Genomic DNA, 18308 nt, shown 5'->3' with positions numbered 1-18308 from the left:
CACGCATGCTACTCGCGCCATTTCCGTGCTCCGTCATGCCTCGTCACGCGCATGATGACGCCCCGGAGAGCCGAGTCCATGGGTCACCTGTCTTTTCTTGGTCGCGAGGCGGCGCTCGGCACCTGAAAGCAGCTGACGGATAGATCCGACACCCTCATGGTGAAGACTGAGCACGCGAAAGGCTCTGCTCGAGTCTCCTATGTTACGTTAAGACTATACTTTCAGGGATCATTTCTATAGTTTCTGACTTAGAAATGTGTTTCTAAAGTGTTGCGTCTCGCTATTCACGATGATGAGCGATAATGCTTTTCTTTGAGCGCGAATCGGACAGAGATCGGGACTTTTGTCTCAGGTCTGTTGTCATTGATGACCGTTCCTGCTCCCTGTCGGGGGGCAGGAGGAGAGAAGTATTGTCAGAGTGATAGCATACATGTCTGTCGAAAATGAGCATATGAAATCGTAGAGAAGTACGTCCGAGCTGATCAGCTGTCTGACGTCTCGCTGCATGCTGTGTCACAGAGTTCTATGCCGTTTGTCTGAACCCCCCCCCCCCTGCCCCCTACAACCTGCTACATGTAGTGGCAAATCTGCGCTTTGACTCTCTCTTTGCTGTTTGACACTGGCACTCTGGCTCCTTTCGTCGCACAACTCCAGCACGCATGCTACTCGCGCCATTTCCGTGCTCCGTCATGCCTCGTCACGCGCATGATGACGCCCCGGAGAGCCGAGTCCATGGGTCACCTGTCTTTTCTTGGTCGCGAGGCGGCGCTCGGCACCTGAAAGCAGCTGACGGATAGATCCGACACCCTCATGGTGAAGACTGAGCACGCGAAAGGCTCTGCTCGAGTCTCCTATGTTACGTTAAGACTATACTTTCAGGGATCATTTCTATAGTTTCTGACTTAGAAATGTGTTTCTAAAGTGTTGCGTCTCGCTATTCACGATGATGAGCGATAATGCTTTTCTTTGAGCGCGAATCGGACAGAGATCGGGACTTTTGTCTCAGGTCTGTTGTCATTGATGACCGTTCCTGCTCCCTGTCGGGGGGCAGGAGGAGAGAAGTATTGTCAGAGTGATAGCATACATGTCTGTCGAAAATGAGCATATGAAATCGTAGAGAAGTACGTCCGAGCTGATCAGCTGTCTGACGTCTCGCTGCATGCTGTGTCACAGAGTTCTATGCCGTTTGTCTGAACCCCCCCGCCCCCTGCCCCCTACAACCTGCTACATGTAGTGGCAAATCTGCGCTTTGACTCTCTCTTTGCTGTTTGACACTGGCATTCTGGCTCCTTTCGTCGCACAACTCCAGCACGCATGCTACTCGCTCCATTTCCGTGCTCCGTCATGCCTCGTCACGCGCATGATGACGCCCCGGAGAGCCGAGTCCATGGGTCACCTGTCTTTTCCTGGTCGCGAGGCGGCGCTCGGCACCTGAAAGCAGCTGACGGATAGATCCGACACCCTCATGGTGAAGACTGAGCACGCGAAAGGCTCTGCTCGAGTCTCCTATGTTACGTTAAGACTATACTTTCAGGGATCATTTCTATAGTTTCTGACTTAGAAATGTGTTTCTAAAGTGTTGCGTCTCGCTATTCACGATGATGAGCGATAATGCTTTTCTTTGAGCGCGAATCGGACAGAGATCGGGACTTTTGTCTCAGGTCTGTTGTCATTGATGACCGTTCCTGCTCCCTGTCGGGGGGCAGGAGGAGAGAAGTATTGTCAGAGTGATAGCATACATGTCTGTCGAAAATGAGCATATGAAATCGTAGAGAAGTACGTCCGAGCTGATCAGCTGTCTGACGTCTCGCTGCATGCTGTGTCACAGAGTTCTATGCCGTTTGTCTGAACCCCCCCCCCCCTGCCCCCTACAACCTGCTACATGTAGTGGCAAATCTGCGCTTTGACTCTCTCTTTGCTGTTTGACACTGGCACTCTGGCTCCTTTCGTCGCACAACTCCAGCACGCATGCTACTCGCGCCATTTCCGTGCTCCGTCATGCCTCGTCACGCGCATGATGACGCCCCGGAGAGCCGAGTCCATGGGTCACCTGTCTTTTCTTGGTCGCGAGGCGGCGCTCGGCACCTGAAAGCAGCTGACGGATAGATCCGACACCCTCATGGTGAAGACTGAGCACGCGAAAGGCTCTGCTCGAGTCTCCTATGTTACGTTAAGACTATACTTTCAGGGATCATTTCTATAGTTTCTGACTTAGAAATGTGTTTCTAAAGTGTTGCGTCTCGCTATTCACGATGATGAGCGATAATGCTTTTCTTTGAGCGCGAATCGGACAGAGATCGGGACTTTTGTCTCAGGTCTGTTGTCATTGATGACCGTTCCTGCTCCCTGTCGGGGGGCAGGAGGAGAGAAGTATTGTCAGAGTGATAGCATACATGTCTGTCGAAAATGAGCATATGAAATCGTAGAGAAGTACGTCCGAGCTGATCAGCTGTCTGACGTCTCGCTGCATGCTGTGTCACAGAGTTCTATGCCGTTTGTCTGAACCCCCCCCCCCCTGCCCCCTACAACCTGCTACATGTAGTGGCAAATCTGCGCTTTGACTCTCTCTTTGCTGTTTGACACTGGCACTCTGGCTCCTTTCGTCGCACAACTCCAGCACGCATGCTACTCGCGCCATTTCCGTGCTCCGTCATGCCTCGTCACGCGCATGATGACGCCCCGGAGAGCCGAGTCCATGGGTCACCTGTCTTTTCTTGGTCGCGAGGCGGCGCTCGGCACCTGAAAGCAGCTGACGGATAGATCCGACACCCTCATGGTGAAGACTGAGCACGCGAAAGGCTCTGCTCGAGTCTCCTATGTTACGTTAAGACTATACTTTCAGGGATCATTTCTATAGTTTCTGACTTAGAAATGTGTTTCTAAAGTGTTGCGTCTCGCTATTCACGATGATGAGCGATAATGCTTTTCTTTGAGCGCGAATCGGACAGAGATCGGGACTTTTGTCTCAGGTCTGTTGTCATTGATGACCGTTCCTGCTCCCTGTCGGGGGGCAGGAGGAGAGAAGTATTGTCAGAGTGATAGCATACATGTCTGTCGAAAATGAGCATATGAAATCGTAGAGAAGTACGTCCGAGCTGATCAGCTGTCTGACGTCTCGCTGCATGCTGTGTCACAGAGTTCTATGCCGTTTGTCTGAACCCCCCCGCCCCCTGCCCCCTACAACCTGCTACATGTAGTGGCAAATCTGCGCTTTGACTCTCTCTTTGCTGTTTGACACTGGCATTCTGGCTCCTTTCGTCGCACAACTCCAGCACGCATGCTACTCGCTCCATTTCCGTGCTCCGTCATGCCTCGTCACGCGCATGATGACGCCCCGGAGAGCCGAGTCCATGGGTCACCTGTCTTTTCCTGGTCGCGAGGCGGCGCTCGGCACCTGAAAGCAGCTGACGGATAGATCCGACACCCTCATGGTGAAGACTGAGCACGCGAAAGGCTCTGCTCGAGTCTCCTATGTTACGTTAAGACTATACTTTCAGGGATCATTTCTATAGTTTCTGACTTAGAAATGTGTTTCTAAAGTGTTGCGTCTCGCTATTCACGATGATGAGCGATAATGCTTTTCTTTGAGCGCGAATCGGACAGAGATCGGGACTTTTGTCTCAGGTCTGTTGTCATTGATGACCGTTCCTGCTCCCTGTCGGGGGGCAGGAGGAGAGAAGTATTGTCAGAGTGATAGCATACATGTCTGTCGAAAATGAGCATATGAAATCGTAGAGAAGTACGTCCGAGCTGATCAGCTGTCTGACGTCTCGCTGCATGCTGTGTCACAGAGTTCTATGCCGTTTGTCTGAACCCCCCCCCCCCGCCCCCTACAACCTGCTACATGTAGTGGCAAATCTGCGCTTTGACTCTCTCTTTGCTGTTTGACACTGGCACTCTGGCTCCTTTCGTCGCACAACTCCAGCACGCATGCTACTCGCGCCATTTCCGTGCTCCGTCATGCCTCGTCACGCGCATGATGACGCCCCGGAGAGCCGAGTCCATGGGTCACCTGTCTTTTCTTGGTCGCGAGGCGGCGCTCGGCACCTGAAAGCAGCTGACGGATAGATCCGACACCCTCATGGTGAAGACTGAGCACGCGAAAGGCTCTGCTCGAGTCTCCTATGTTACGTTAAGACTATACTTTCAGGGATCATTTCTATAGTTTCTGACTTAGAAATGTGTTTCTAAAGTGTTGCGTCTCGCTATTCACGATGATGAGCGATAATGCTTTTCTTTGAGCGCGAATCGGACAGAGATCGGGACTTTTGTCTCAGGTCTGTTGTCATTGATGACCGTTCCTGCTCCCTGTCGGGGGGCAGGAGGAGAGAAGTATTGTCAGAGTGATAGCATACATGTCTGTCGAAAATGAGCATATGAAATCGTAGAGAAGTACGTCCGAGCTGATCAGCTGTCTGACGTCTCGCTGCATGCTGTGTCACAGAGTTCTATGCCGTTTGTCTGAACCCCCCCGCCCCCTGCCCCCTACAACCTGCTACATGTAGTGGCAAATCTGCGCTTTGACTCTCTCTTTGCTGTTTGACACTGGCATTCTGGCTCCTTTCGTCGCACAACTCCAGCACGCATGCTACTCGCTCCATTTCCGTGCTCCGTCATGCCTCGTCACGCGCATGATGACGCCCCGGAGAGCCGAGTCCATGGGTCACCTGTCTTTTCCTGGTCGCGAGGCGGCGCTCGGCACCTGAAAGCAGCTGACGGATAGATCCGACACCCTCATGGTGAAGACTGAGCACGCGAAAGGCTCTGCTCGAGTCTCCTATGTTACGTTAAGACTATACTTTCAGGGATCATTTCTATAGTTTCTGACTTAGAAATGTGTTTCTAAAGTGTTGCGTCTCGCTATTCACGATGATGAGCGATAATGCTTTTCTTTGAGCGCGAATCGGACAGAGATCGGGACTTTTGTCTCAGGTCTGTTGTCATTGATGACCGTTCCTGCTCCCTGTCGGGGGGCAGGAGGAGAGAAGTATTGTCAGAGTGATAGCATACATGTCTGTCGAAAATGAGCATATGAAATCGTAGAGAAGTACGTCCGAGCTGATCAGCTGTCTGACGTCTCGCTGCATGCTGTGTCACAGAGTTCTATGCCGTTTGTCTGAACCCCCCCCCCCCTGCCCCCTACAACCTGCTACATGTAGTGGCAAATCTGCGCTTTGACTCTCTCTTTGCTGTTTGACACTGGCACTCTGGCTCCTTTCGTCGCACAACTCCAGCACGCATGCTACTCGCGCCATTTCCGTGCTCCGTCATGCCTCGTCACGCGCATGATGACGCCCCGGAGAGCCGAGTCCATGGGTCACCTGTCTTTTCTTGGTCGCGAGGCGGCGCTCGGCACCTGAAAGCAGCTGACGGATAGATCCGACACCCTCATGGTGAAGACTGAGCACGCGAAAGGCTCTGCTCGAGTCTCCTATGTTACGTTAAGACTATACTTTCAGGGATCATTTCTATAGTTTCTGACTTAGAAATGTGTTTCTAAAGTGTTGCGTCTCGCTATTCACGATGATGAGCGATAATGCTTTTCTTTGAGCGCGAATCGGACAGAGATCGGGACTTTTGTCTCAGGTCTGTTGTCATTGATGACCGTTCCTGCTCCCTGTCGGGGGGCAGGAGGAGAGAAGTATTGTCAGAGTGATAGCATACATGTCTGTCGAAAATGAGCATATGAAATCGTAGAGAAGTACGTCCGAGCTGATCAGCTGTCTGACGTCTCGCTGCATGCTGTGTCACAGAGTTCTATGCCGTTTGTCTGAACCCCCCCCCCCCTGCCCCCTACAACCTGCTACATGTAGTGGCAAATCTGCGCTTTGACTCTCTCTTTGCTGTTTGACACTGGCACTCTGGCTCCTTTCGTCGCACAACTCCAGCACGCATGCTACTCGCGCCATTTCCGTGCTCCGTCATGCCTCGTCACGCGCATGATGACGCCCCGGAGAGCCGAGTCCATGGGTCACCTGTCTTTTCTTGGTCGCGAGGCGGCGCTCGGCACCTGAAAGCAGCTGACGGATAGATCCGACACCCTCATGGTGAAGACTGAGCACGCGAAAGGCTCTGCTCGAGTCTCCTATGTTACGTTAAGACTATACTTTCAGGGATCATTTCTATAGTTTCTGACTTAGAAATGTGTTTCTAAAGTGTTGCGTCTCGCTATTCACGATGATGAGCGATAATGCTTTTCTTTGAGCGCGAATCGGACAGAGATCGGGACTTTTGTCTCAGGTCTGTTGTCATTGATGACCGTTCCTGCTCCCTGTCGGGGGGCAGGAGGAGAGAAGTATTGTCAGAGTGATAGCATACATGTCTGTCGAAAATGAGCATATGAAATCGTAGAGAAGTACGTCCGAGCTGATCAGCTGTCTGACGTCTCGCTGCATGCTGTGTCACAGAGTTCTATGCCGTTTGTCTGAACCCCCCCGCCCCCTGCCCCCTACAACCTGCTACATGTAGTGGCAAATCTGCGCTTTGACTCTCTCTTTGCTGTTTGACACTGGCATTCTGGCTCCTTTCGTCGCACAACTCCAGCACGCATGCTACTCGCTCCATTTCCGTGCTCCGTCATGCCTCGTCACGCGCATGATGACGCCCCGGAGAGCCGAGTCCATGGGTCACCTGTCTTTTCCTGGTCGCGAGGCGGCGCTCGGCACCTGAAAGCAGCTGACGGATAGATCCGACACCCTCATGGTGAAGACTGAGCACGCGAAAGGCTCTGCTCGAGTCTCCTATGTTACGTTAAGACTATACTTTCAGGGATCATTTCTATAGTTTCTGACTTAGAAATGTGTTTCTAAAGTGTTGCGTCTCGCTATTCACGATGATGAGCGATAATGCTTTTCTTTGAGCGCGAATCGGACAGAGATCGGGACTTTTGTCTCAGGTCTGTTGTCATTGATGACCGTTCCTGCTCCCTGTCGGGGGGCAGGAGGAGAGAAGTATTGTCAGAGTGATAGCATACATGTCTGTCGAAAATGAGCATATGAAATCGTAGAGAAGTACGTCCGAGCTGATCAGCTGTCTGACGTCTCGCTGCATGCTGTGTCACAGAGTTCTATGCCGTTTGTCTGAACCCCCCCCCCCCGCCCCCTACAACCTGCTACATGTAGTGGCAAATCTGCGCTTTGACTCTCTCTTTGCTGTTTGACACTGGCACTCTGGCTCCTTTCGTCGCACAACTCCAGCACGCATGCTACTCGCGCCATTTCCGTGCTCCGTCATGCCTCGTCACGCGCATGATGACGCCCCGGAGAGCCGAGTCCATGGGTCACCTGTCTTTTCTTGGTCGCGAGGCGGCGCTCGGCACCTGAAAGCAGCTGACGGATAGATCCGACACCCTCATGGTGAAGACTGAGCACGCGAAAGGCTCTGCTCGAGTCTCCTATGTTACGTTAAGACTATACTTTCAGGGATCATTTCTATAGTTTCTGACTTAGAAATGTGTTTCTAAAGTGTTGCGTCTCGCTATTCACGATGATGAGCGATAATGCTTTTCTTTGAGCGCGAATCGGACAGAGATCGGGACTTTTGTCTCAGGTCTGTTGTCATTGATGACCGTTCCTGCTCCCTGTCGGGGGGCAGGAGGAGAGAAGTATTGTCAGAGTGATAGCATACATGTCTGTCGAAAATGAGCATATGAAATCGTAGAGAAGTACGTCCGAGCTGATCAGCTGTCTGACGTCTCGCTGCATGCTGTGTCACAGAGTTCTATGCCGTTTGTCTGAACCCCCCCGCCCCCTGCCCCCTACAACCTGCTACATGTAGTGGCAAATCTGCGCTTTGACTCTCTCTTTGCTGTTTGACACTGGCATTCTGGCTCCTTTCGTCGCACAACTCCAGCACGCATGCTACTCGCTCCATTTCCGTGCTCCGTCATGCCTCGTCACGCGCATGATGACGCCCCGGAGAGCCGAGTCCATGGGTCACCTGTCTTTTCCTGGTCGCGAGGCGGCGCTCGGCACCTGAAAGCAGCTGACGGATAGATCCGACACCCTCATGGTGAAGACTGAGCACGCGAAAGGCTCTGCTCGAGTCTCCTATGTTACGTTAAGACTATACTTTCAGGGATCATTTCTATAGTTTCTGACTTAGAAATGTGTTTCTAAAGTGTTGCGTCTCGCTATTCACGATGATGAGCGATAATGCTTTTCTTTGAGCGCGAATCGGACAGAGATCGGGACTTTTGTCTCAGGTCTGTTGTCATTGATGACCGTTCCTGCTCCCTGTCGGGGGGCAGGAGGAGAGAAGTATTGTCAGAGTGATAGCATACATGTCTGTCGAAAATGAGCATATGAAATCGTAGAGAAGTACGTCCGAGCTGATCAGCTGTCTGACGTCTCGCTGCATGCTGTGTCACAGAGTTCTATGCCGTTTGTCTGAACCCCCCCCCCCCGCCCCCTACAACCTGCTACATGTAGTGGCAAATCTGCGCTTTGACTCTCTCTTTGCTGTTTGACACTGGCACTCTGGCTCCTTTCGTCGCACAACTCCAGCACGCATGCTACTCGCGCCATTTCCGTGCTCCGTCATGCCTCGTCACGCGCATGATGACGCCCCGGAGAGCCGAGTCCATGGGTCACCTGTCTTTTCTTGGTCGCGAGGCGGCGCTCGGCACCTGAAAGCAGCTGACGGATAGATCCGACACCCTCATGGTGAAGACTGAGCACGCGAAAGGCTCTGCTCGAGTCTCCTATGTTACGTTAAGACTATACTTTCAGGGATCATTTCTATAGTTTCTGACTTAGAAATGTGTTTCTAAAGTGTTGCGTCTCGCTATTCACGATGATGAGCGATAATGCTTTTCTTTGAGCGCGAATCGGACAGAGATCGGGACTTTTGTCTCAGGTCTGTTGTCATTGATGACCGTTCCTGCTCCCTGTCGGGGGGCAGGAGGAGAGAAGTATTGTCAGAGTGATAGCATACATGTCTGTCGAAAATGAGCATATGAAATCGTAGAGAAGTACGTCCGAGCTGATCAGCTGTCTGACGTCTCGCTGCATGCTGTGTCACAGAGTTCTATGCCGTTTGTCTGAACCCCCCCCCCCCTGCCCCCTACAACCTGCTACATGTAGTGGCAAATCTGCGCTTTGACTCTCTCTTTGCTGTTTGACACTGGCACTCTGGCTCCTTTCGTCGCACAACTCCAGCACGCATGCTACTCGCGCCATTTCCGTGCTCCGTCATGCCTCGTCACGCGCATGATGACGCCCCGGAGAGCCGAGTCCATGGGTCACCTGTCTTTTCTTGGTCGCGAGGCGGCGCTCGGCACCTGAAAGCAGCTGACGGATAGATCCGACACCCTCATGGTGAAGACTGAGCACGCGAAAGGCTCTGCTCGAGTCTCCTATGTTACGTTAAGACTATACTTTCAGGGATCATTTCTATAGTTTCTGACTTAGAAATGTGTTTCTAAAGTGTTGCGTCTCGCTATTCACGATGATGAGCGATAATGCTTTTCTTTGAGCGCGAATCGGACAGAGATCGGGACTTTTGTCTCAGGTCTGTTGTCATTGATGACCGTTCCTGCTCCCTGTCGGGGGGCAGGAGGAGAGAAGTATTGTCAGAGTGATAGCATACATGTCTGTCGAAAATGAGCATATGAAATCGTAGAGAAGTACGTCCGAGCTGATCAGCTGTCTGACGTCTCGCTGCATGCTGTGTCACAGAGTTCTATGCCGTTTGTCTGAACCCCCCCGCCCCCTGCCCCCTACAACCTGCTACATGTAGTGGCAAATCTGCGCTTTGACTCTCTCTTTGCTGTTTGACACTGGCATTCTGGCTCCTTTCGTCGCACAACTCCAGCACGCATGCTACTCGCTCCATTTCCGTGCTCCGTCATGCCTCGTCACGCGCATGATGACGCCCCGGAGAGCCGAGTCCATGGGTCACCTGTCTTTTCCTGGTCGCGAGGCGGCGCTCGGCACCTGAAAGCAGCTGACGGATAGATCCGACACCCTCATGGTGAAGACTGAGCACGCGAAAGGCTCTGCTCGAGTCTCCTATGTTACGTTAAGACTATACTTTCAGGGATCATTTCTATAGTTTCTGACTTAGAAATGTGTTTCTAAAGTGTTGCGTCTCGCTATTCACGATGATGAGCGATAATGCTTTTCTTTGAGCGCGAATCGGACAGAGATCGGGACTTTTGTCTCAGGTCTGTTGTCATTGATGACCGTTCCTGCTCCCTGTCGGGGGGCAGGAGGAGAGAAGTATTGTCAGAGTGATAGCATACATGTCTGTCGAAAATGAGCATATGAAATCGTAGAGAAGTACGTCCGAGCTGATCAGCTGTCTGACGTCTCGCTGCATGCTGTGTCACAGAGTTCTATGCCGTTTGTCTGAACCCCCCCCCCCCTGCCCCCTACAACCTGCTACATGTAGTGGCAAATCTGCGCTTTGACTCTCTCTTTGCTGTTTGACACTGGCACTCTGGCTCCTTTCGTCGCACAACTCCAGCACGCATGCTACTCGCGCCATTTCCGTGCTCCGTCATGCCTCGTCACGCGCATGATGACGCCCCGGAGAGCCGAGTCCATGGGTCACCTGTCTTTTCTTGGTCGCGAGGCGGCGCTCGGCACCTGAAAGCAGCTGACGGATAGATCCGACACCCTCATGGTGAAGACTGAGCACGCGAAAGGCTCTGCTCGAGTCTCCTATGTTACGTTAAGACTATACTTTCAGGGATCATTTCTATAGTTTCTGACTTAGAAATGTGTTTCTAAAGTGTTGCGTCTCGCTATTCACGATGATGAGCGATAATGCTTTTCTTTGAGCGCGAATCGGACAGAGATCGGGACTTTTGTCTCAGGTCTGTTGTCATTGATGACCGTTCCTGCTCCCTGTCGGGGGGCAGGAGGAGAGAAGTATTGTCAGAGTGATAGCATACATGTCTGTCGAAAATGAGCATATGAAATCGTAGAGAAGTACGTCCGAGCTGATCAGCTGTCTGACGTCTCGCTGCATGCTGTGTCACAGAGTTCTATGCCGTTTGTCTGAACCCCCCCCCCCCTGCCCCCTACAACCTGCTACATGTAGTGGCAAATCTGCGCTTTGACTCTCTCTTTGCTGTTTGACACTGGCACTCTGGCTCCTTTCGTCGCACAACTCCAGCACGCATGCTACTCGCGCCATTTCCGTGCTCCGTCATGCCTCGTCACGCGCATGATGACGCCCCGGAGAGCCGAGTCCATGGGTCACCTGTCTTTTCTTGGTCGCGAGGCGGCGCTCGGCACCTGAAAGCAGCTGACGGATAGATCCGACACCCTCATGGTGAAGACTGAGCACGCGAAAGGCTCTGCTCGAGTCTCCTATGTTACGTTAAGACTATACTTTCAGGGATCATTTCTATAGTTTCTGACTTAGAAATGTGTTTCTAAAGTGTTGCGTCTCGCTATTCACGATGATGAGCGATAATGCTTTTCTTTGAGCGCGAATCGGACAGAGATCGGGACTTTTGTCTCAGGTCTGTTGTCATTGATGACCGTTCCTGCTCCCTGTCGGGGGGCAGGAGGAGAGAAGTATTGTCAGAGTGATAGCATACATGTCTGTCGAAAATGAGCATATGAAATCGTAGAGAAGTACGTCCGAGCTGATCAGCTGTCTGACGTCTCGCTGCATGCTGTGTCACAGAGTTCTATGCCGTTTGTCTGAACCCCCCCGCCCCCTGCCCCCTACAACCTGCTACATGTAGTGGCAAATCTGCGCTTTGACTCTCTCTTTGCTGTTTGACACTGGCATTCTGGCTCCTTTCGTCGCACAACTCCAGCACGCATGCTACTCGCTCCATTTCCGTGCTCCGTCATGCCTCGTCACGCGCATGATGACGCCCCGGAGAGCCGAGTCCATGGGTCACCTGTCTTTTCCTGGTCGCGAGGCGGCGCTCGGCACCTGAAAGCAGCTGACGGATAGATCCGACACCCTCATGGTGAAGACTGAGCACGCGAAAGGCTCTGCTCGAGTCTCCTATGTTACGTTAAGACTATACTTTCAGGGATCATTTCTATAGTTTCTGACTTAGAAATGTGTTTCTAAAGTGTTGCGTCTCGCTATTCACGATGATGAGCGATAATGCTTTTCTTTGAGCGCGAATCGGACAGAGATCGGGACTTTTGTCTCAGGTCTGTTGTCATTGATGACCGTTCCTGCTCCCTGTCGGGGGGCAGGAGGAGAGAAGTATTGTCAGAGTGATAGCATACATGTCTGTCGAAAATGAGCATATGAAATCGTAGAGAAGTACGTCCGAGCTGATCAGCTGTCTGACGTCTCGCTGCATGCTGTGTCACAGAGTTCTATGCCGTTTGTCTGAACCCCCCCCCCCCTGCCCCCTACAACCTGCTACATGTAGTGGCAAATCTGCGCTTTGACTCTCTCTTTGCTGTTTGACACTGGCACTCTGGCTCCTTTCGTCGCACAACTCCAGCACGCATGCTACTCGCGCCATTTCCGTGTTCCGTCATGCCTCGTCACGCGCATGATGACGCCCCGGAGAGCCGAGTCCATGGGTCACCTGTCTTTTCTTGGTCGCGAGGCGGCGCTCGGCACCTGAAAGCAGCTGACGGATAGATCCGACACCCTCATGGTGAAGACTGAGCACGCGAAAGGCTCTGCTCGAGTCTCCTATGTTACGTTAAGACTATACTTTCAGGGATCATTTCTATAGTTTCTGACTTAGAAATGTGTTTCTAAAGTGTTGCGTCTCGCTATTCACGATGATGAGCGATAATGCTTTTCTTTGAGCGCGAATCGGACAGAGATCGGGACTTTTGTCTCAGGTCTGTTGTCATTGATGACCGTTCCTGCTCCCTGTCGGGGGGCAGGAGGAGAGAAGTATTGTCAGAGTGATAGCATACATGTCTGTCGAAAATGAGCATATGAAATCGTAGAGAAGTACGTCCGAGCTGATCAGCTGTCTGACGTCTCGCTGCATGCTGTGTCACAGAGTTCTATGCCGTTTGTCTGAACCCCCCCCCCCCTGCCCCCTACAACCTGCTACATGTAGTGGCAAATCTGCGCTTTGACTCTCTCTTTGCTGTTTGACACTGGCACTCTGGCTCCTTTCGTCGCACAACTCCAGCACGCATGCTACTCGCGCCATTTCCGTGCTCCGTCATGCCTCGTCACGCGCATGATGACGCCCCGGAGAGCCGAGTCCATGGGTCACCTGTCTTTTCTTGGTCGCGAGGCGGCGCTCGGCACCTGAAAGCAGCTGACGGATAGATCCGACACCCTCATGGTGAAGACTGAGCACGCGAAAGGCTCTGCTCGAGTCTCCTATGTTACGTTAAGACTATACTTTCAGGGATCATTTCTATAGTTTCTGACTTAGAAATGTGTTTCTAAAGTGTTGCGTCTCGCTATTCACGATGATGAGCGATAATGCTTTTCTTTGAGCGCGAATCGGACAGAGATCGGGACTTTTGTCTCAGGTCTGTTGTCATTGATGACCGTTCCTGCTCCCTGTCGGGGGGCAGGAGGAGAGAAGTATTGTCAGAGTGATAGCATACATGTCTGTCGAAAATGAGCATATGAAATCGTAGAGAAGTACGTCCGAGCTGATCAGCTGTCTGACGTCTCGCTGCATGCTGTGTCACAGAGTTCTATGCCGTTTGTCTGAACCCCCCCGCCCCCTGCCCCCTACAACCTGCTACATGTAGTGGCAAATCTGCGCTTTGACTCTCTCTTTGCTGTTTGACACTGGCATTCTGGCTCCTTTCGTCGCACAACTCCAGCACGCATGCTACTCGCTCCATTTCCGTGCTCCGTCATGCCTCGTCACGCGCATGATGACGCCCCGGAGAGCCGAGTCCATGGGTCACCTGTCTTTTCCTGGTCGCGAGGCGGCGCTCGGCACCTGAAAGCAGCTGACGGATAGATCCGACACCCTCATGGTGAAGACTGAGCACGCGAAAGGCTCTGCTCGAGTCTCCTATGTTACGTTAAGACTATACTTTCAGGGATCATTTCTATAGTTTCTGACTTAGAAATGTGTTTCTAAAGTGTTGCGTCTCGCTATTCACGATGATGAGCGATAATGCTTTTCTTTGAGCGCGAATCGGACAGAGATCGGGACTTTTGTCTCAGGTCTGTTGTCATTGATGACCGTTCCTGCTCCCTGTCGGGGGGCAGGAGGAGAGAAGTATTGTCAGAGTGATAGCATACATGTCTGTCGAAAATGAGCATATGAAATCGTAGAGAAGTACGTCCGAGCTGATCAGCTGTCTGACGTCTCGCTGCATGCTGTGTCACAGAGTTCTATGCCGTTTGTCTGAACCCCCCCCCCCCGCCCCCTACAACCTGCTACATGTAGTGGCAAATCTGCGCTTTGACTCTCTCTTTGCTGTTTGACACTGGCACTCTGGCTCCTTTCGTCGCACAACTCCAGCACGCATGCTACTCGCGCCATTTCCGTGCTCCGTCATGCCTCGTCACGCGCATGATGACGCCCCGGAGAGCCGAGTCCATGGGTCACCTGTCTTTTCTTGGTCGCGAGGCGGCGCTCGGCACCTGAAAGCAGCTGACGGATAGATCCGACACCCTCATGGTGAAGACTGAGCACGCGAAAGGCTCTGCTCGAGTCTCCTATGTTACGTTAAGACTATACTTTCAGGGATCATTTCTATAGTTTCTGACTTAGAAATGTGTTTCTAAAGTGTTGCGTCTCGCTATTCACGATGATGAGCGATAATGCTTTTCTTTGAGCGCGAATCGGACAGAGATCGGGACTTTTGTCTCAGGTCTGTTGTCATTGATGACCGTTCCTGCTCCCTGTCGGGGGGCAGGAGGAGAGAAGTATTGTCAGAGTGATAGCATACATGTCTGTCGAAAATGAGCATATGAAATCGTAGAGAAGTACGTCCGAGCTGATCAGCTGTCTGACGTCTCGCTGCATGCTGTGTCACAGAGTTCTATGCCGTTTGTCTGAACCCCCCCGCCCCCTGCCCCCTACAACCTGCTACATGTAGTGGCAAATCTGCGCTTTGACTCTCTCTTTGCTGTTTGACACTGGCATTCTGGCTCCTTTCGTCGCACAACTCCAGCACGCATGCTACTCGCTCCATTTCCGTGCTCCGTCATGCCTCGTCACGCGCATGATGACGCCCCGGAGAGCCGAGTCCATGGGTCACCTGTCTTTTCCTGGTCGCGAGGCGGCGCTCGGCACCTGAAAGCAGCTGACGGATAGATCCGACACCCTCATGGTGAAGACTGAGCACGCGAAAGGCTCTGCTCGAGTCTCCTATGTTACGTTAAGACTATACTTTCAGGGATCATTTCTATAGTTTCTGACTTAGAAATGTGTTTCTAAAGTGTTGCGTCTCGCTATTCACGATGATGAGCGATAATGCTTTTCTTTGAGCGCGAATCGGACAGAGATCGGGACTTTTGTCTCAGGTCTGTTGTCATTGATGACCGTTCCTGCTCCCTGTCGGGGGGCAGGAGGAGAGAAGTATTGTCAGAGTGATAGCATACATGTCTGTCGAAAATGAGCATATGAAATCGTAGAGAAGTACGTCCGAGCTGATCAGCTGTCTGACGTCTCGCTGCATGCTGTGTCACAGAGTTCTATGCCGTTTGTCTGAACCCCCCCCCCCCGCCCCCTACAACCTGCTACATGTAGTGGCAAATCTGCGCTTTGACTCTCTCTTTGCTGTTTGACACTGGCACTCTGGCTCCTTTCGTCGCACAACTCCAGCACGCATGCTACTCGCGCCATTTCCGTGCTCCGTCATGCCTCGTCACGCGCATGATGACGCCCCGGAGAGCCGAGTCCATGGGTCACCTGTCTTTTCTTGGTCGCGAGGCGGCGCTCGGCACCTGAAAGCAGCTGACGGATAGATCCGACACCCTCATGGTGAAGACTGAGCACGCGAAAGGCTCTGCTCGAGTCTCCTATGTTACGTTAAGACTATACTTTCAGGGATCATTTCTATAGTTTCTGACTTAGAAATGTGTTTCTAAAGTGTTGCGTCTCGCTATTCACGATGATGAGCGATAATGCTTTTCTTTGAGCGCGAATCGGACAGAGATCGGGACTTTTGTCTCAGGTCTGTTGTCATTGATGACCGTTCCTGCTCCCTGTCGGGGGGCAGGAGGAGAGAAGTATTGTCAGAGTGATAGCATACATGTCTGTCGAAAATGAGCATATGAAATCGTAGAGAAGTACGTCCGAGCTGATCAGCTGTCTGACGTCTCGCTGCATGCTGTGTCACAGAGTTCTATGCCGTTTGTCTGAACCCCCCCGCCCCCTGCCCCCTACAACCTGCTACATGTAGTGGCAAATCTGCGCTTTGACTCTCTCTTTGCTGTTTGACACTGGCATTCTGGCTCCTTTCGTCGCACAACTCCAGCACGCATGCTACTCGCTCCATTTCCGTGCTCCGTCATGCCTCGTCACGCGCATGATGACGCCCCGGAGAGCCGAGTCCATGGGTCACCTGTCTTTTCCTGGTCGCGAGGCGGCGCTCGGCACCTGAAAGCAGCTGACGGATAGATCCGACACCCTCATGGTGAAGACTGAGCACGCGAAAGGCTCTGCTCGAGTCTCCTATGTTACGTTAAGACTATACTTTCAGGGATCATTTCTATAGTTTCTGACTTAGAAATGTGTTTCTAAAGTGTTGCGTCTCGCTATTCACGATGATGAGCGATAATGCTTTTCTTTGAGCGCGAATCGGACAGAGATCGGGACTTTTGTCTCAGGTCTGTTGTCATTGATGACCGTTCCTGCTCCCTGTCGGGGGGCAGGAGGAGAGAAGTATTGTCAGAGTGATAGCATACATGTCTGTCGAAAATGAGCATATGAAATCGTAGAGAAGTATGTCCGAGCTGATCAGCTGTCTGACGTCTCGCTGCATGCTGTGTCACAGAGTTCTATGCCGTTTGTCTGAACCCCCCCCCCCCTGCCCCCTACAACCTGCTACATGTAGTGGCAAATCTGCGCTTTGACTCTCTCTTTGCTGTTTGACACTGGCACTCTGGCTCCTTTCGTCGCACAACTCCAGCACGCATGCTACTCGCGCCATTTCCGTGCTCCGTCATGCCTCGTCACGCGCATGATGACGCCCCGGAGAGCCGAGTCCATGGGTCACCTGTCTTTTCTTGGTCGCGAGGCGGCGCTCGGCACCTGAAAGCAGCTGACGGATAGATCCGACACCCTCATGGTGAAGACTGAGCACGCGAAAGGCTCTGCTCGAGTCTCCTATGTTACGTTAAGACTATACTTTCAGGGATCATTTCTATAGTTTCTGACTTAGAAATGTGTTTCTAAAGTGTTGCGTCTCGCTATTCACGATGATGAGCGATAATGCTTTTCTTTGAGCGCGAATCGGACAGAGATCGGGACTTTTGTCTCAGGTCTGTTGTCATTGATGACCGTTCCTGCTCCCTGTCGGGCGGCAGGAGGAGAGAAGTATTGTCAGAGTGATAGCATACATGTCTGTCGAAAATGAGCATATGAAATCGTAGAGAAGTACGTCCGAGCTGATCAGCTGTCTGACGTCTCGCTGCATGCTGTGTCACAGAGTTCTATGCCGTTTGTCTGAACCCCCCCGCCCCCTGCCCCCTACAACCTGCTACATGTAGTGGCAAATCTGCGCTTTGACTCTCTCTTTGCTGTTTGACACTGGCATTCTGGCTCCTTTCGTCGCACAACTCCAGCACGCATGCTACTCGCTCCATTTCCGTGCTCCGTTATGCCTCGTCACGCGCATGATGACGCCCCGGAGAGCCGAGTCCATGGGTCACCTGTCTTTTCCTGGTCGCGAGGCGGCGCTCGGCACCTGAAAGCAGCTGACGGATAGATCCGACACCCTCATGGTGAAGACTGAGCACGCGAAAGGCTCTGCTCGAGTCTCCTATGTTACGTTAAGACTATACTTTCAGGGATCATTTCTATAGTTTCTGACTTAGAAATGTGTTTCTAAAGTGTTGCGTCTCGCTATTCACGATGATGAGCGATAATGCTTTTCTTTGAGCGCGAATCGGACAGAGATCGGGACTTTTGTCTCAGGTCTGTTGTCATTGATGACCGTTCCTGCTCCCTGTCGGGGGGCAGGAGGAGAGAAGTATTGTCAGAGTGATAGCATACATGTCTGTCGAAAATGAGCATATGAAATCGTAGAGAAGTACGTCCGAGCTGATCAGCTGTCTGACGTCTCGCTGCATGCTGTGTCACAGAGTTCTATGCCGTTTGTCTGAACCCCCCCCCCCCTGCCCCCTACAACCTGCTACATGTAGTGGCAAATCTGCGCTTTGACTCTCTCTTTGCTGTTTGACACTGGCACTCTGGCTCCTTTCGTCGC

General features: G+C 52.1%; 28 non-coding genes across 28 annotated transcripts; all 28 read left to right on the top strand.

Moving 5' to 3' along the window:
- The first annotated feature begins 209 nt into the window (after positions 1–209).
- Positions 210–423, top strand: LOC134060674 (small nucleolar RNA U3). Its single transcript, XR_009935279.1, has one exon. It is a non-coding gene; the product is annotated as a small nucleolar RNA U3 (small nucleolar RNA).
- A 440-nt stretch (positions 424–863) lies between these two features.
- LOC134060673 (small nucleolar RNA U3) lies at positions 864–1077 on the top strand. Its single transcript, XR_009935278.1, has one exon. It is a non-coding gene; the product is annotated as a small nucleolar RNA U3 (small nucleolar RNA).
- Positions 1078–1518: 441 nt separating this feature from the next.
- LOC134060672 (small nucleolar RNA U3) lies at positions 1519–1732 on the top strand. Its single transcript, XR_009935277.1, has one exon. It is a non-coding gene; the product is annotated as a small nucleolar RNA U3 (small nucleolar RNA).
- Positions 1733–2172: 440 nt separating this feature from the next.
- Positions 2173–2386, top strand: LOC134060671 (small nucleolar RNA U3). The gene has a single exon (XR_009935276.1). It is a non-coding gene; the product is annotated as a small nucleolar RNA U3 (small nucleolar RNA).
- Positions 2387–2826: 440 nt separating this feature from the next.
- Positions 2827–3040, top strand: LOC134060670 (small nucleolar RNA U3). The gene has a single exon (XR_009935275.1). It is a non-coding gene; the product is annotated as a small nucleolar RNA U3 (small nucleolar RNA).
- A 441-nt stretch (positions 3041–3481) lies between these two features.
- LOC134060668 (small nucleolar RNA U3) lies at positions 3482–3695 on the top strand. Its single transcript, XR_009935273.1, has one exon. It is a non-coding gene; the product is annotated as a small nucleolar RNA U3 (small nucleolar RNA).
- A 439-nt stretch (positions 3696–4134) lies between these two features.
- LOC134060667 (small nucleolar RNA U3) lies at positions 4135–4348 on the top strand. The gene has a single exon (XR_009935272.1). It is a non-coding gene; the product is annotated as a small nucleolar RNA U3 (small nucleolar RNA).
- Positions 4349–4789: 441 nt separating this feature from the next.
- On the top strand, positions 4790–5003 carry LOC134060666 (small nucleolar RNA U3). The gene has a single exon (XR_009935271.1). It is a non-coding gene; the product is annotated as a small nucleolar RNA U3 (small nucleolar RNA).
- A 440-nt stretch (positions 5004–5443) lies between these two features.
- On the top strand, positions 5444–5657 carry LOC134060665 (small nucleolar RNA U3). Its single transcript, XR_009935270.1, has one exon. It is a non-coding gene; the product is annotated as a small nucleolar RNA U3 (small nucleolar RNA).
- A 440-nt stretch (positions 5658–6097) lies between these two features.
- Positions 6098–6311, top strand: LOC134060664 (small nucleolar RNA U3). The gene has a single exon (XR_009935269.1). It is a non-coding gene; the product is annotated as a small nucleolar RNA U3 (small nucleolar RNA).
- Positions 6312–6752: 441 nt separating this feature from the next.
- On the top strand, positions 6753–6966 carry LOC134060663 (small nucleolar RNA U3). The gene has a single exon (XR_009935268.1). It is a non-coding gene; the product is annotated as a small nucleolar RNA U3 (small nucleolar RNA).
- Positions 6967–7405: 439 nt separating this feature from the next.
- Positions 7406–7619, top strand: LOC134060662 (small nucleolar RNA U3). Its single transcript, XR_009935267.1, has one exon. It is a non-coding gene; the product is annotated as a small nucleolar RNA U3 (small nucleolar RNA).
- Positions 7620–8060: 441 nt separating this feature from the next.
- On the top strand, positions 8061–8274 carry LOC134060661 (small nucleolar RNA U3). The gene has a single exon (XR_009935266.1). It is a non-coding gene; the product is annotated as a small nucleolar RNA U3 (small nucleolar RNA).
- A 439-nt stretch (positions 8275–8713) lies between these two features.
- On the top strand, positions 8714–8927 carry LOC134060660 (small nucleolar RNA U3). The gene has a single exon (XR_009935265.1). It is a non-coding gene; the product is annotated as a small nucleolar RNA U3 (small nucleolar RNA).
- A 440-nt stretch (positions 8928–9367) lies between these two features.
- LOC134060659 (small nucleolar RNA U3) lies at positions 9368–9581 on the top strand. The gene has a single exon (XR_009935264.1). It is a non-coding gene; the product is annotated as a small nucleolar RNA U3 (small nucleolar RNA).
- A 441-nt stretch (positions 9582–10022) lies between these two features.
- On the top strand, positions 10023–10236 carry LOC134060657 (small nucleolar RNA U3). Its single transcript, XR_009935262.1, has one exon. It is a non-coding gene; the product is annotated as a small nucleolar RNA U3 (small nucleolar RNA).
- Positions 10237–10676: 440 nt separating this feature from the next.
- LOC134060656 (small nucleolar RNA U3) lies at positions 10677–10890 on the top strand. Its single transcript, XR_009935261.1, has one exon. It is a non-coding gene; the product is annotated as a small nucleolar RNA U3 (small nucleolar RNA).
- Positions 10891–11330: 440 nt separating this feature from the next.
- LOC134060655 (small nucleolar RNA U3) lies at positions 11331–11544 on the top strand. Its single transcript, XR_009935260.1, has one exon. It is a non-coding gene; the product is annotated as a small nucleolar RNA U3 (small nucleolar RNA).
- A 441-nt stretch (positions 11545–11985) lies between these two features.
- LOC134060654 (small nucleolar RNA U3) lies at positions 11986–12199 on the top strand. The gene has a single exon (XR_009935259.1). It is a non-coding gene; the product is annotated as a small nucleolar RNA U3 (small nucleolar RNA).
- A 440-nt stretch (positions 12200–12639) lies between these two features.
- Positions 12640–12853, top strand: LOC134060653 (small nucleolar RNA U3). Its single transcript, XR_009935258.1, has one exon. It is a non-coding gene; the product is annotated as a small nucleolar RNA U3 (small nucleolar RNA).
- Positions 12854–13293: 440 nt separating this feature from the next.
- LOC134060652 (small nucleolar RNA U3) lies at positions 13294–13507 on the top strand. Its single transcript, XR_009935257.1, has one exon. It is a non-coding gene; the product is annotated as a small nucleolar RNA U3 (small nucleolar RNA).
- Positions 13508–13948: 441 nt separating this feature from the next.
- LOC134060651 (small nucleolar RNA U3) lies at positions 13949–14162 on the top strand. The gene has a single exon (XR_009935256.1). It is a non-coding gene; the product is annotated as a small nucleolar RNA U3 (small nucleolar RNA).
- Positions 14163–14601: 439 nt separating this feature from the next.
- LOC134060650 (small nucleolar RNA U3) lies at positions 14602–14815 on the top strand. The gene has a single exon (XR_009935255.1). It is a non-coding gene; the product is annotated as a small nucleolar RNA U3 (small nucleolar RNA).
- Positions 14816–15256: 441 nt separating this feature from the next.
- On the top strand, positions 15257–15470 carry LOC134060649 (small nucleolar RNA U3). The gene has a single exon (XR_009935254.1). It is a non-coding gene; the product is annotated as a small nucleolar RNA U3 (small nucleolar RNA).
- A 439-nt stretch (positions 15471–15909) lies between these two features.
- On the top strand, positions 15910–16123 carry LOC134060648 (small nucleolar RNA U3). Its single transcript, XR_009935253.1, has one exon. It is a non-coding gene; the product is annotated as a small nucleolar RNA U3 (small nucleolar RNA).
- A 441-nt stretch (positions 16124–16564) lies between these two features.
- On the top strand, positions 16565–16778 carry LOC134060646 (small nucleolar RNA U3). The gene has a single exon (XR_009935251.1). It is a non-coding gene; the product is annotated as a small nucleolar RNA U3 (small nucleolar RNA).
- Positions 16779–17218: 440 nt separating this feature from the next.
- On the top strand, positions 17219–17432 carry LOC134060728 (small nucleolar RNA U3). The gene has a single exon (XR_009935331.1). It is a non-coding gene; the product is annotated as a small nucleolar RNA U3 (small nucleolar RNA).
- Positions 17433–17873: 441 nt separating this feature from the next.
- Positions 17874–18087, top strand: LOC134060645 (small nucleolar RNA U3). The gene has a single exon (XR_009935250.1). It is a non-coding gene; the product is annotated as a small nucleolar RNA U3 (small nucleolar RNA).
- Positions 18088–18308: the final 221 nt, after the last annotated feature.

Source organism: Sardina pilchardus, chromosome 16 (genome assembly GCF_963854185.1).
Source record: "Sardina pilchardus chromosome 16, fSarPil1.1, whole genome shotgun sequence".
Classification (NCBI taxonomy): domain Eukaryota; kingdom Metazoa; phylum Chordata; class Actinopteri; order Clupeiformes; family Clupeidae; genus Sardina; species Sardina pilchardus.
Note: the sequence above shows the minus strand (reverse complement) of the source record. Positions and strands in the feature narration are given on the sequence as shown.